The 14518-nt window shown below is 41.7% G+C and overlaps 1 protein-coding gene across 1 annotated transcript in view; it reads left to right on the top strand.

Annotated features, from left to right (window-relative positions):
• HBS1L (HBS1 like translational GTPase) overlaps nucleotides 1–14518 on the top strand; it is a 66769-nt gene that overhangs the window by 32380 nt on the left and 19871 nt on the right. The window lies entirely within an intron of this gene.

Here is a 14518-nt window from a genome sequence, read left to right as displayed (position 1 = left end):
AAAATTGTTTGTGCACAGGCGTACACATTGGATTTTCCCAGTAACCTTTCATATAGATTGTCCATAGTCCTGAGTAAGTTATGTGACATACTGCTCTTTTAGTTGGGTATCTTAGTAGCCTTTATGTATAATGTACAAAAGTGTGTCAGCATAGTTATGATAATGAGGTCTCCAAACTTCTCAGTCTACATGAAATTGTGAATATTGTTTAGTTTCATAGTAGTTTTTGAGTGCAGATAAGTTGTGTTTAATCAGCCTATTGCATTGATACAGCTTAGTATTTTGTTTTGCAAATTAGATTCAAAGCAACTTTTGCAGTTTCACACTCTGATTTCAAATGTTCCTTTCTGTAAATGTGTCGGTGCTAACACATTTAGATAGCAAAGAAAGCAAAAACATCTATTCGTTATTTTTAATGTCCTTTAACTTGGTACTGCTGCTATTGACAATTTTACACACAAATCTAGGTTAAAATAGCATACCTGCAATACAGATTGGCACAGTGTGTTGCTACCCATCTACCTTTTGAAATATGGTAGAATGACGAATGTGTTTATAAAATAGACCAGGGGTCCTCAATAGTCAATCGCAGGCTTCTCTCCCGTCCAGGCATCCCTGGGAGTGAGCCCCGTCCTGGGAGTGACTCTCCCTGGGAGTGATGCATCCCTGGGAGTCAGCTCCTGTCCACGCATCCCTGGGAGTGAGCCCCTTTGACTCTACTGGGGCTGACTCGTGAGTAGTCCTGGAGAGGAGCCGCTGGCAGGCTTCTCTCCCGACCACGCATCCCTGGGAGTGAGCCCCATTGACTCTACTGGGGCTGACTTACCTTTCCCCTGTTTTTGCACTGGTATGTATGGAGATCTGCCCCCCCCCAACTTCCATCTGTTGGTTCTGTGTGCAAGGGGTTTTGCACTGGTCTTGCTGTGATGTCTATATCGAGATCTTCCCTCCCCCACACCTTTCCCCTGTTTCTGCACTGGTCTGTATAGAGATCTGCTCCCCCCCCCCCACTTGTATTGGAATCGAGGAAGATCTGGTGAGGAGGTAGTTGTGGTGTCAGCAGTGGCCCCTTTAAGGGTAAGGCCTGGGCATCCAGCAGAGTGTGCTGTACAACTGCAGCCACTTGAAGGCAATAGGGCCCTCAGGGATATAAGAGCACCTGAGGCAGGAAGGGCTCCACTTATTTATGTGAGTCAGCCTTTTCCTACATGAAGATCATTAAGTCCAAGTACCGTTCCACCATGACTGATGAACATTTGGAAGTGTGCTTGAGGCTGGCTGTCAGCAGCTACTGTCCGGACTATGCATCCTTGGCTGATTCACTTCAGTGCAAGTCATCAAAGTAAACTCAAGTAATTACAAAAAATGTTTATAGTTAATTATGTTGTGTTGTGCAATATTGGCTCATGCGGTTATGCAAGGTACACCAACATACATTGTACACATAAATGTTATATGTTATGATGGCGCGAACATTGTAAAAAAACTCTGGTAGATCTCCGGGCCTTGCTGGGTTTCAAAGTAGCTCTCGAGCCAAAAAAGTGTGAGCACCCCTGAAATAGACAATAGACCTTCACATGTAGAAATTAAGAAAGCATCTCTCTGCTCCATGCTTGTATGTGCCCTAAATTTTTGAGAAAGCCAGAATATTTTGACTTAAATGTAAGCTTGAACAATATCCTTTAATTCATGGTGTGAGTTCCACACCCTAGTACTTTAGTTGCGCTTCTGGCTTCTGTACAGCCTGATACTGGACTATCTAAAGCAGGGGTGTCCAAAGTTTTTGGCAGGAGGGCCACATCATCTCTCTGACACTGGGGGCCAGGGAAAAAAAGAATTAATTTACATTTCAAATTTGAATAAATTTACATAAATGAATATATTAAAGATGAACTTATATGAATGAATGACGGTCTTGTAATAGCTCAAGGCCTATAAAAGGTCTTGAACAAAGCAAGGCTGGCCTTTCCTTTGCTACCGCTACTGCATCACAGACGTGAAACAACAAGCAGTGGAGGCAGCCCTCTTCCCACAGCTCACATGAGAGGTCAAACAGTCACCCTCATGCTGAGAGCAGTTGCGTTGGGCCAGTGTGGGCTCCAACAAATCTCCGGAGGGCCAGAGGCTCATTGGGGACTGGGGGCTCCCTGAGGGCCGCATTGAGAGGCCTCGAGGGCCGCAAGTGGCCCCAGGGCCGGGGTTTGGGCATCCCTGATCTAAAGAACCACCTCCTCTCACATGAGTTGTCCATCTGTTGAGCTTGTCAGTTGAGACCTTTTTTTGAATTGCAGTGACTGCCTTCTAAAGTTAGGCAGATGACTAGTGGAGAGATGGCCTTTTCAGTAGTGGAGATGCCTGCTGGGACTTATACTTCTGGAACTTTTATTACTGTCTTTCAGGTGCCAAGTGAAATTGACTCTGTCCTCTCAAAGCTTCAATGGCATTTATTTGCTTTTTATGCCATCCCCTTTGTCCTATAATTGGAACTGCTTACTTTGTTTTAGTTCATGTTTACTGCTTATTAATTGTTAGTTCACTGAAGCTTTTGGCAAGAAACAAATTGGATGATAAATAAAATGAATATCCATGTTTTCTGTCTGTCTAGCCTTTTTCTTCAACTAATAGATCAGGTATCAGAAGTGGGTCATGTCCCAAGCTAAGATAGATTTCCTCAGTGGTGCCACCATTGTTTTCCTTAGATTTCGTTTAAAAGGGAATGGGGGAGAGAGAAGGGTCAGCAGGTGTAAAGAATAAAGCTTATTTTCCTGCAATAGTTATAGAAGGGATATTATAGCTTGTCATTTTGTGATAAAGTCACATCTGTGAAAACATAATTCTCTTTCATGCAACTTCAGTATTACCAATATTGGAGCCCTACCTTTCTTTGCATCTGGTAACCTCAAAGTGAGGAAGAGGAAAAACATGTGGTTTAAAAATAAAATGAAGTGGGTCCCCTTCTGCAATTTGAGCAAACGTAAGATGGATTCTTAATTTGAAAGTATTGAACACTATTGTTCTAGGTCATTTGGATAAATTAGTCTTTTTTTGCAAGTCAGCCTTAAGGCTTATGCTTGTAATAATAAATCTATTGATATCATCCCTCCATGCTGGCATTAGCCTGGAAGTTAATGGTGTTGGAGGGTTTTTCTAGATTATGCTATCTCTTTATAATGCTTATATTTTTAAATTGGAAAACTGTTAGTAGAATATATATTCATCCTTTGTTCTCTAGCATGGAAATACAGAATAGCTTTGTGCAAGTGAGCCTGTATGTGATTCTAAGGCATCTGTAACTTTAGTTCTTGATTGAAATGGCATTCAGTGCACCACACCTTGGGGTCAATCTGCACATTATAAAAAATGCAGACGTTTGGTCCTTAGTGTATGGGGGGCAGTCAGGACCTGAAAGGCAATAAGGGGAATGTCAGGACAGTTTGGCACAACCTGTGAAAATTTGCTGCCTGAGCATGGCAAGGCCTGAAAGCCTGTTTCTGTGTGTAAGCCCATGGCCAGAGTAAGGCAGAAGGTATGTGTACCATATGACCCTGGACTGACCAATCATGACTATAAATGTGCTGAGTCACTGACTTTGCAGTCCCAATGTATGTCTATGGGGGAGAGACCAGTGCATCTTGGGAGGATGATGTAATAGTCACAATAGGTAATGAGGATGAGGTCATCCCTTACCTAATTGGTCAGGGGAGGTATAAAAGGGAGGCAGCTAGAGCCTACTCTCGTGGGTCATTGTGAGGAGTTGAGAAGAGCTTTAATCTGTGTTGGGAGTGTTTCATGACTGTGCTTGCTGTTTTGCTGCCGGTGAGACCAGCTCTCTGTAATATATGTAAATAGAGCTTGGTGGTGGAAATCTGCCTGGCTTCTGTTTTCATTCCTTCTCTGAACTATTTTGGATCACTGCCATTGCCAGCAGTTCGCTGCATTGTATCGTCTGTGGGTTCTGCACACCGCATTGCCCCGACGGGGGTGTTAGCTTAATGCTGTGGTTGTTTTGTGCTCGCCTCCCTCCATTTAAAATATCTGAAGAATTTTTCCTGCCTGCTATTTTAAAAGAAAAAACAAAGGCCAAACTCCTGTGTTCTCCCAAATATGTTATTTGGCCCTTACACTTTGTAAAGCTTGAAGTGAATAATACACACAATGAAATTTAATTTCTACGTACTACTTTGTCGAAAACCTGCAACACTTGAACATCTGAGGGAAGCAGTTGAAGAGATGTGTCGAATCATCCCCGCACACACATTGTGTGTGCAGTATATATGTGAGTTATAGCATCATAGTATTTGTGTGAATTACAGTATAATTAATCTGGCATAGTGAACTATGTGTACATCTGAGAAACCCTGTAAAACAGTATTTTTCAACCTTGGGGTTGTGACCCCAATGAGGTCTTGAAACCTTAGTTGTGGGGTTGTGGCAACTTACAGAAATGAAAAAGGTTGAAGACCACCGGACCCAGTTGAGTGCCTACCATTGACTGCCCTGGGACCCTGCAGAAGATGGGTGTGGAAACTGTGCTTCTTGTTTGCCAGAAGCACAGTTTATAGCGCTGGGAAACCTCACAGAGGTTTTCCCGGCATGGGAAGAGGTCGTGCGAGGCTCTGGTGAGTGGGGGAGTGGATTTCTGCCCAGGGGGCGGCTGTAGCCTGTGGGTTGCACCATTGTGGAACTTTGCACTGGGCATGGGGCTGCGGAGGTCCACAGCTGACCGGACTAGAGCATCAGCAGGTAAAGGGGGAGGCATCTGGGGTACTACTCCAGGTACCTGGAGATTGTGTCCCAGTCCTGCTCTGGTTCTTAGGAATGGTGGTAAAATAGCTTACATTAGTGCCAGCCTTCATGGCAACTTTTTCTGCTCTCTCTAATAAGAATATTTGATCATAGTGAACAGTGCTGGGATGGCTTAACAGTGGCAGGGGATGGATAGTGATGGGATGCGTGGTTAGGAGCCCAGGAGGGAGGTGGGATTGATTGACTCTGTCAGCGATAAGTGACTCTCCAGAATGTTCACAAATAACAGTCGAGGAAGTAAGGGTGCTAATTGCTGACCTGAAGTCTAAGAAAGCCCCTGGCCCTGATTCCATCCCTCCTGATTTAATTAAATCTAATTCTGACTGGTGGGCACTGATCTTGGCATCTCTCTTTACTATAATCGATAAATTTGGTATTGTACCGAATAGTTGAACCAAGGCCCTCATAGTCCCAATCTATAAGAAAGGTGATCATAGATGCCCAGAAAGTTACAGGCCCATCAGCTTACTGTCTGTCCCAGGTAAACTTTATGCAAAGAACCTGCATAATAAACTCACCCACTGGATAGCCTGTCTGATGATCCTTGGAGCTGAACACATCTGTTTTAAATCTGGCAATACAACTTTAGATCATTGTTAGTGCTGTATCATCTTGCCTACAAATATGCTAAGGTAAAGAAAACCAAGTTATATGCAGCTTTTTTGGATCTTAAAGGTGCGTTTGACTCAATGGACAGGCCAGTGCTTTGGGCTAAATTAGCCAATCTGGCCATAGATAAATATCTCCCTGCCCTTATAATGAACCTTTATTTCAATACTACATGTCAGATAAAGTTCTCTCTTGAAGGGGGTATCTCTAAGGAGATCCCAACCAACAGGGGTGTTAAGCAAGGTTGTGTCTTGGTTTCCACTCTTTTAAATCTTTACTTGAATGATCTGGCCTTGTGTCTGGGTGAAATTGAGGGACACCCGCCCCATCTGGAAATGCATTGGTACTCTATTGCTGTATGCTTATGATGCAGTTATTCTCAGTCACGCCTAGGTCTGAAGCATTTGGTTGCTGAATGCATAGAATATCTCTCCCTGAACAAGCTCTCTCTCAATAAATCCAAAATTATGATCTTTTGTAACACCTGAAGGCATTAGTCATGGTCCTTTAGGGGAAGGCAGATTGACCAAGTGAAGCAATATAAGTACCTAGGCATTTACTTCTCATACAGCCTTGTCTGGACCAGACACCGTAAAACAATCCGCAATCTCACAGATGTGATGATGCAGAATATTGTACACTACCATTTTACCAGAGGGGGTGCCTATATTCCTGCATCCCTGAAAGTATTCAATGCTAAAGTTGCTCCCCTGATCTTGAGTGGCGTCCCAATTTGGATTATGGCATTGAACTATTTTTGGAACAAATCCAGGCTGCTTTTCTAAGGAAAATCTTGGGGTTGCCAAGATGTTTTACATATGCTTCCCTATGCCTAGAGATGGTACAGCTACTAATTAAGGCAAGTGCTTGGCTAAGAGCTTGTAAATTCTGACTTAGAATGTATTACAGCTTAAATCAGAACAGTCCTACACCGCCTCCTAAAAGACTCGCTAACCCTGGTAGGCCCTGGGGTGGTCTTTCACAAAATCAGATCAATTGGTATTAGCTTGGAGGTCTTGGGTTTGTTGCTTGCTACAGCAGCTTTCCAACTAATCAAAAAGAGATTTCTTGACATTCAAGCACACAATTTATATAGTGCTGTGAGCAAATTCTGCTCCCCACTGAGCCAACAGATCTTTAACAGAGTTGGTCACATGCCATGGTACCGCACTCTGTTAAAGTGCCCTTATGAACACAGGGCCTTCACCTTGGCCAGGTGCAATGTATTTCCGTCAGCTGTGCTGTATGGAAGATTCAACAAGATCCCGTATAACAAAAGATGCTGCAGATGTGAGCCAGGTATGACTGAATCTTTGTCTCATGATTTTGCATTGTATGCTTTATCTAATGGCCAACAAGAAATATTTAGCTCTTTGTTCAGACAAGACTCAATTGAAGCACCTGTTGTCTTCTGAGGATCCGATTATAATTGAGACAGCGGGGGCTTTTCTAAAACATCTCTGGAAACACCATAGCTCTGCTAATAGCATCAGAGAAATGGGTTGCACATCAGGGATTATTCTTTAGGTTTGTGAACTGTTTGTATATGCATATTATATATGTATATGTATACATATATGTATATGTATATTATGCCAGTTAAAGGTTCTGATTACTGATTATTGGGGTCATGGCACAAAAAAGGTTGAAGACCACTGCTGTAAAAGTATAAAGTTAGGTTTCTAGTTTCTGGATAAACAACCACTTTTCATGACTGCACTATTTTCTTTTCGGTGCACCTTGTTATCAAGATTTGTCACTAATTCTAAGGAATTAAGGCAGCAATTCACACTAAGTAAGGAGTAAGTCCCAGGCATGTGTGATCCCGCGAGTTGACTCGCAAGCTGAAACATGTGGCTAGCACAGCAATGCGCAAGAAATTTCGAGTCATGAGTCATTTTGAGAAGTGAGTCAAGTCGTGAGTCAAGGTCTTCCCTGAGTACAGAAACTTAACAGAAAAAAGCAGAGGTGGTGTGTGTGTGTTTTCATTGAACACTCCCTTGATGTTCCCATCCCAGCTGCTCTCCAGCCAGCTATGTGTTGAAGTCTTTTACTTCCATTTATGTAAACTAAAGCTGTGTTGTTGTTCAAGTTTAGCAGTACAGAAAAACAATTTATTCCACAGGAACCCACCCAGTGACCCTCCCCAGTTCACATCCTTATTCCTCAGCCTTGTGCAGCCAAAAAAAAATCCCAAGGCAAACAAAAGTTTTCCTCCTCCCCTCAACCTGCCCTCCAGCTCCTTGGAACCAAAAAGGCAAAACCAACTTTGCCCTCCCACCATGTCTGCTGCCGCCATCGTTCTGAAAGCCAGCTTCCAGATTGTCCATGAGGTCTTCAGAATGATGCAGAAGTAGTGGAAAAAAGAAACACGCACACGTGCATGTACACACTCACTCTCATACTCTTTAGGAAGTGTGAGAGGGGGAGTCATTTTGAGGCTAGGCTCTTTTTCAAGTCACTGACCCTGAGCTGCAAGTTGAGTCAAAGTCAGTGATGTCCATGACTCAAGTTATCAAAAAATGTGTTTTTGCACTACTCACATCAGCTTAAGTTGAGTGCTAATGCTTGGTAAGCTCTATTGAGTTGATTTGGATTTAGTCTAACATGTTATACTGCAATAAACATGCAAATAAAATCTAGCATGTTTTGGCATGCTAGATTTAATTGGACTGACAGTGTGGGTCTGAACATGTAAAGATGCAGCTCCTTCTGTAGTGTTTCATCTCTGGTGATTCTTTCACACATGCAAGGCATGTCTTGAGGTTGCAATCTCTAAATAAATGAAATTCATGTTACATGTAAATTCATGCTATATTGTAAATCAGGGGTGTCAAACATAGCCCCCTGAAGCTCTTTAGCTAGCACCCATTATAATTGGACTCTTCCAGAGCTGCCCTTTCAGCAGCGCCACTTCTGCTAAGACGTCACTTCTCAGAGCACCTCTCAGCTGCTGAGTTGTGAAGTGATGCCTCAGCAGAAGCAGTGCTGCTGAAGAGGTGGTCACAATCTCTCATACTATATCTTGAAAATACGATCTGGATTTGATCTTCTGTTTGCAACCAGTGAGTTTCTATTTGTGAACAAAGTGCTTATTCCTGGCCATCATCTGCTTAAAGATATCACTTCCTGTCAGTTATGTCACTTCTGTCTCTCAGCAGGCACCATGAATTCTATTCAGCCCACTGTATGAAATGTATGACACCCCTATTCTATTCATTAAAAGTGTATTAACTTTGCATAGCATCAAGAATGTATGAAGTAGCTGATATAAATGACTGAACTTATGGAATGCAATAGGTTGGATTCAAACTTTTGACTGAGTAGCAATTTATCATTGAAAGCTCCTGAACAGAAAGAAAATTTAGCTTTCAGAAGGACGTCTTGTCCATTCACAGCCTTTCCTGGACCTTCTGCTGACATAGTGCTGCTGCTCTGCCCAAGGTTCTGATCTAACTCAAAATCTCTTATGTTTTGCCAACAAAACACTATATATTTTTATAACTGAAAATAAACTAGCTAGATAGAAACATATTCAGGGCCTAGAAATGCAGAGGTGCTTATCTTCTTGTTAACATATTACCAAGGCTCCCCAAATGGACTGAACTATTCATTTGTCATTCTGAAGCCAGTGAATGCACACAAAGGATAAGACTAAAATGGTTTTATAAGACAATTAGTTTGCTATTTTAAGTTTGGATAGCTACAAGGTGTCTGTTTTTGTATGCTTAAGAGGTGTGTGTATTCTCAGCAAATTTACTTTTGAACAGTTTTGTGTTGCATCTTTAACTGTGCCTCATTTACATATATAAAGAACAAGTGTGTTATTTCCCACGAGAATTTTTAAAAACGGGTATTCTATGTAGTATTTTGCTGATTTAAACTTAAACTAGTCTTGCCATCAGGTAAATGGAGACTGAGCGCCCAATCCAATTGGGCCCACGCCAGCCAAGCACCGGCACTCAGTGTCGTAAACATTCTGTAAGGCATGCCTGTGACACTTAACGCTGGGCAGGTGCCAGCTCAGTGCAAACCTGTGCTGAAACAGTGCCGAGTGGAAGCTGGTTGAATGCCACCTGGAGTTCTGGGTGTGTGCTGGGCAGTGGAATGGTGGGTGAGGTTGGGGGAGGCGGGGCAGGGCAGGAGGGGCAGAGACAGCAGCAGGCTCTGCCACCACATCCTAACCCCTCCCCCAGCCCAGGAGACCCAACACAGATCTTCTCAATTCTGCGCCTGCTTAATAGTGGCCGCAAATCCAAGGAGACCCATTGGGACCACCTGGGCCTTTCACGAGGTAAGGGAGCTTAAGCTCACTTACCCTGAGGAGACCTGGCACTGCTTCCCAGCCCCACTGGATATAGCTGTCGCAGTTTCGGCACTGCTGCAGCCCTGATTCTGGGAAGCGTTGGATTGGGCTGTGAGAATTTAAGACAGCTAAATGTATCATTACCTCAAAGACGGGGGACTTACTATTATGAGCTAGACAGCTGCAGTTCACATGTACGCATTATGCACAGATGATATATAAACCTAATCTAGGATGGTGTGAGGGAGGAATAACACTACTTTTGGTTGGCAACCTTCAGTCTCGAAAGACTAAGGTATAAGCCTACAGCACCTGGTATTCCCAAGTGGTCTCCCATCCAAGTACTAACCAGACCTGACCCTGCTTAGCTTCCGAGATCAGATGAGATTGGGCATGTGCAGGTTAAGGTTTATGGATTAGTATTTTGAAATGGTTGCCAGATATTCTCTGGTTGACTCCAGTGTGTCTATGAGAGATGTTCATAATGTACTATACCTGTAACTGGACTCAGTGAACTATAGTGAGAAATGCTGTATATTTCTCTGCAAATACAGTGTTTAGAATGAGTATCTAAGGGGGGAAATGATAAAGAAATATGGGGTTTCCACTGATAGCAGCAACCTGATCTTTTGTCCACTTTCTCAGCAATCCATAGAACGACTTACCTTTTGTCCTGATAGCATCAAACTGTGCATTTGCCCGACGACTCCACACAATTGAGGATGGCAAAATGTTATTATTATTAACAGTATTTATATACAGCTTTTCAACTAAAAGTTCACAAAGCGGTTTACAGAGAAAAATCAAATAACTAAATGGCTCCCTGTCCCAAAAGGGCTCACAATCTAAAAAGATGCAAAAAGAACACCAGCAGACAGCCACTAGAACAGACAGTGCTGGGGTGAGGTGGGCCAGTTACTCTCCCCCTGCTAAAAAAAGGAGCACCCACTTGAAAAAGTGCCTCTTACCCAATTAGCAGGGGTTAACCATAATGTTTACCATAATGATCTCAGAATGCATTAAATTGGGTTGTATGTTCCATTCGGGGAAGGGTAGCACTTGAGGCGACTTATTTGCAGCAGCAACCTCATATTTTTAGTAACAGTTGAGTCCAGTACAGTGTCATTTAAATTTTCTGTTAAATAACATTTTCTCCTAAAACAAAAATGCCAGTGGATGCTGCAGTGATTTAAAAATGTGTGATTTAGAGTGTGTTTGGGCGTAAAAATGTGTATATAATTGATTTCTAAAGCACAGTGGCAATTGACCAGGCAGCAAACCTGACTCTTCTATTGCATTTCTGGAAACATGACTAAATTGCAGTAAAAGTACCTATTCGTTGCATGTTTGTACTTTCAGTTTTACATACTCATAATGAGCCAAAGCCTTAACAGAAATTCTATTAATTGTGTCGAACGTTACCTTGCACTACATAAACTTTCAGTTTAGGTTAACTGGCTAGTGGGGAACTGTTAGGGCTATCCCACATTTAGTGCTGACTCTGCTTTTTGCATGCCTATTTATGGTCAGGAAACTCTGCATATCATCATCCGAACTTTTTCCCTGATTGTCAATGAAACACACAATGGAGTCATTTAGCAAGATACGTTGAATAAGAGAACACCACAAACACAGTTGTGGTTACTGCAGAGCGTGAGGTTCAGATGAGTGGAGATCTGCCATGGAAGCTTTATGAACAAAAACTTTTAATGCACAAATGATGCCTCAAAAAATGGGGTATTAAGCCAACTATTACCCTCAAAATTTGTACAGATGGAATTGCACATGTTAGCCCTTTTGTGTGCATTGTGGGATTCTCCAGTTAACATTATACACAGCTTTGATTTCTGTTCCATAATGTATTTGCTGTGTAATCTGCACCTTCTTGTGCTCCTATAACTGCATGTGTTCTTTAGGACGGGTATTTTGGTTAAGGTATGTGCTCTTACTTCATTGATCAATCTTCATTCTGTGTGTGTACACTTTGCACAACATGTGCTAACTCATACTTGTGTGATCATAACTATACAATGAAGAAAAAGGAAAGAAAAAAATTGTGAACTGGGCAAGGGAAGATGCATGTAAGCCCTTCATTCCAACTGCAGGCTGGTTTTGTTTGCATGGTTGAGTGGGCATGTGGTCTCTTCAGATCGGTATGGTTAAGAATGGTAGCCTCATGGTCCTATTGATCTCTGTGCCCTTAGGGGTTAAGTACATGTTATATGTGTAAAATTGTTCTACAGTGAAGTGTTGGATTGTCTGCAAAAGCTGGGCCCGAGTAATTTCTGCTGATGCTAAGAGCTGTCCATTACGCTGCCACTGATTGAATTAATTGACAAAACACGTGAAGGGATGACTATAGGAAGTAGCACACTGCAATGCTTCTAAAAAGTGTTCGCATTTTTTCTCATCTAGACGTACTTCAAAGAAACAGATTTATATAGTCTTCTCTTTGGATTGCTTCACCTGGAACAACTTTTCTGACATTTATTAAATTAATGCTGCTTTTAGCTGTTACTTTTCCTAAATTCACACAGAGGGCTACTTCATCCATAACATTCTGTGTCTGCTCAAGCTGTCCAACTATGCTCGCATAACAAACACATTGTGTGATCCAGGTGGTCGTGGTTATTGTGGCTGCTGCAATTATGGAAATTGCTACCAGCTGGTAGTAGTGAACGCCTGGTTCTTACAATACATTTGTGCATGTTGATCTGTACTTGAGAGCACTGAACAACTCACGTTGACAAGAAATTAGTGTGTGAATAAAGTCTCAAGCTTTGCACAGAAATAGTTGAAAGCAATAGGGCTTTTACTTGGAAATCCCCTTCAGAAATTTCTATTTAGGAAATAACCTGTTTCTAAATAACTCATTATTCTTACTTGGGGAATTATTCAAGAGCAACTTGCAAAGAACTGAGTTTTTTCTGAGTGACTGATGGACTAGCTCAGAGTTGCCCATCCAGTCTCACACATGGGTGGGGTTATCCCTGGTTCATTACTAGGCGGTTAACTCTAGAACCGTGTAGGTGGATAGGAGAGCTGCTGTTTCCTGCTGTTCAGTGATCAGTGTATTTTTAACACTTGGAGCCTCTTGTAGTTTTGAAATGCACCATTTATATAGGCCTCAGTGCAAATAAAGGAGGACCACCAGATATGACACATTTTAGCGGGTGGGCGGACAGGCATGGATGGGAGTATAAGATGCTGCTAAGGCTGTCAAACCCTCTTGGCTTTGCTAGTTCAATAAAATCTGAGCCAGGGCAATCCATGTTCTGTGACTAGAATAAATTATACAAATTAGTTATATAACTCTCATTTAAAGTTGAGAATCTTGCCCTCCCAGTTGGTATTCTAGTGGGTTTTAAACATCTGTTTTTCCTCAATGTTTTCACTTCTTTTCTGTTTTTTTATTGATAAGTGCTGCTCCTGCTGTCATGGTGTTACTGTGTGTGTTGCTGTTGCTGTTTTACTGCTTATCATGCTTTTGTCTATGTCTTTGGAAGCCACTTTGGATGGCTTAATCACAAGGGGAAAGGTGGGGTCTAAAATGATTTAAATGAACAAAATGCTACTTTTAAAATACTCCTTCCAGAACTCATGATTTGAAATGTTTTGAATTTCCTGTAAGGGAGTGAGAAATTGGAGGCTGGAAGGCAATTTGAATATTGCAAATTGGCTGTAAGGGTGTGATTGAAGTAGTGAGTTAGGAAGAAGCAGCTGGCAGGGAACTGAAGCTTCACCCCATCCGTCTGGAATGTCTTAACTCTCCTCTATGGAGGAGTTGGTGTGTTGTTCCCCATATAATTCAAAGTCTGCCGGATAGTATCACAATGGATGCAAGACACTCAAGACAGCACAAGCTTGGGAGTCCAGGCATGTGCAAAAAGGAAGCAAAATTTTCAAAAGCAGTTGCATTTGATATGAAAAAACTAGCATAATCAGGATGCCTGAATATCATGTTCAGGAATGGATTTTTGCAAACCTAGAGATAGAAGCCATATTCATACTTTCAATACATATTAATTTTACATTTCTGTTCTGTTTCTGAAGACTGAAACTTTTCAATAAATCTGAATTTTCAAAGCTCTGTCTACGTTTCTGCAGTAATGCTACTTACCATTACTGGAATACAAGTAATATTTTTATGAATTCTTAAAAAAAAAAAGTAACACTGGGAGTTTTTGTAAATATTTATATTTCTGCTGAAATAACGTGGTAGACCAGTAGTTCCTAAACTGTGGGTCAAGACCTACTAGTGGGTAGCAACCTGATTTTTGGTGGGTCGCGTAAGGGTGATGAAAAGTTTAGATAACTGCCTCAAGCCCTGAAATCAGATTGCTTCTAACTTTCCTGCAAGGAGTTGAGCTTCTCCTGTTTGCAAGCATGTGTAAATGTAGGGCAAGAAATGTTTTTTTTTTCCCTGGTCATTACTTGTAAGTAAGTAAATACTTTCTAGATCACTTTTTTCAAAGCTTTGTTAAGCTAAATGACTCCTGAGAAAGTGTCATTTTTAAAAGTGGGTCCCAATGCTAAAATGTTTGTGGACCACTACAATAGGCTATACAGGTTGGGCATCCATTACCCAAAGTGCTTGGGACTAGAATTGTTTTGAATATTGGATTTTTCCATATTTTGGTATACTGGCATATATTTGTGAGATATTTTTGGGATGGGGCCCGGGTATAAACATGACATTGTTATGTTTCATATACACAACACAAAACCTGAAGATAATTTTATACAATATTTTTAATAATTTTGTGTGACCTATCACATGAGGTTGGGTGTAGAATT

The sequence above is a fragment of the Tiliqua scincoides genome, chromosome 1 (assembly GCF_035046505.1).
Source record: "Tiliqua scincoides isolate rTilSci1 chromosome 1, rTilSci1.hap2, whole genome shotgun sequence".
Lineage (NCBI taxonomy): Eukaryota > Metazoa > Chordata > Lepidosauria > Squamata > Scincidae > Tiliqua > Tiliqua scincoides.
Note: the sequence above shows the minus strand (reverse complement) of the source record. Positions and strands in the feature narration are given on the sequence as shown.